Consider the following 1482-nt stretch of genomic DNA (forward strand, 5'->3'; position numbering starts at 1 on the left):
CAATAAGCATATTATAGTGTTTACAAATATAATTATTAATTGAAGAGTTCAACCCTAAATTTAATAGACCTTGAATGAAAATAAATTTAATTTTATTAAAATTTCAAATTATTGCGGAAGTGTAGGGTTAAGCTCGGACTAAACTAACCGTACTGTATTTTTCAATAAAGAAATCAAATAAACTATACTTAATAACTATTTTAATATATTTTAGAGCGTTTTTAAATTATTATTAATTTATATATGATATATATTTTTGTAAATTAGTATATTTTATATTTATTCGCGTATGTGAAGTGCAAAAGCAGATTAAAATAAGATCTCACCACATTAATACCCATTAAATTGTAAAAAGGAAACGCGCATCCATATAATTTTTTTTTACTTAATACATAAACACTTACACCAAAAAAAACCAGCTCATAAAAAAACAACAAAGACATTCACAGCAGAGAAACGTTTGTTCACAAGGCCATCAAGGGTGAAACCAACAGCATCAGCGGTGACATTAAAGTGCTACAATAAAAACAAGACACCTTTCTCTTTCTTTTGTGCATTTTTATTGCAGAAGCCCAGATAACGGTGTAAAGCAGCAGAGCGGCAATAACTAAGCGCAGATGGCAAACAGCATAACTTATGTAAGTGCAGCGATGACAGCTTTGTGTTGGCGGTGCAACCGGATTTAAGAGGCGTTAAAATTTGCTTGCTAAAGAGCATGCGGATAAATAAAACATATAAATGTAGTACATACATACATAGCAACTTAGGTGTTGTTATCATATGCTATCAGACCCTCGCTTGCAGTTCTGCATTTTGCTTTTAATTGCATTAAATTAAGATGAGTTTTATTTCAAGAGTTGAAATGGAAGCGGTGGGTAATGAGATATGCTTTGAAGTTGAGGGTTGTTTGTGATTTTTTTTTTTCAATATATAATTATTGTATTTTTTTGCGTATGCATACAAATATATTGTTAATGCTAAAAATATCTTACACACTGTAAGTAAGTCACTTAAGCTGGCTTGTGTTCTTACGCAAACATCGGTGTTGGTGTTTGACAACAAAATTTATTTATTTAAAAATATGTCTCAAAGATCAGCAATAAACAAGAATTTTCAAATATCTTGTTTTTCGTTGCATGTAAATTTCTTTAAAATAGCTTTACATTATTTGCGTAGGTGTTAGTTATGAAATAATTCCATATTTAACAGTTAACATGTAAAAAAATGCAATTAGTCATACTGCATATGTATGTATATACTTTTGAACATAATTAAAATTCAATTATTATGAATACTGTACTTTGGCATCACACAACCGAAAATGGTTTTTAAGCCTTCTAAAATCCGAAAAATCAATCGCATGCTTACAGTGAGATAAAATCAGTACACCTGTCCAGGAATTACAAAACCACAATGACAAAAAAAAAAATCACAAATATTAACAAACTTGTTACAAATTAATAAAAATAATTAACAAATAAA

The sequence above is a fragment of the Bactrocera latifrons genome, unplaced genomic scaffold, assembly GCF_001853355.1.
Source record: "Bactrocera latifrons isolate USDA-ARS-PBARC rearing strain unplaced genomic scaffold, ASM185335v1 scaffold_94, whole genome shotgun sequence".
NCBI classification, from domain to species: domain Eukaryota; kingdom Metazoa; phylum Arthropoda; class Insecta; order Diptera; family Tephritidae; genus Bactrocera; species Bactrocera latifrons.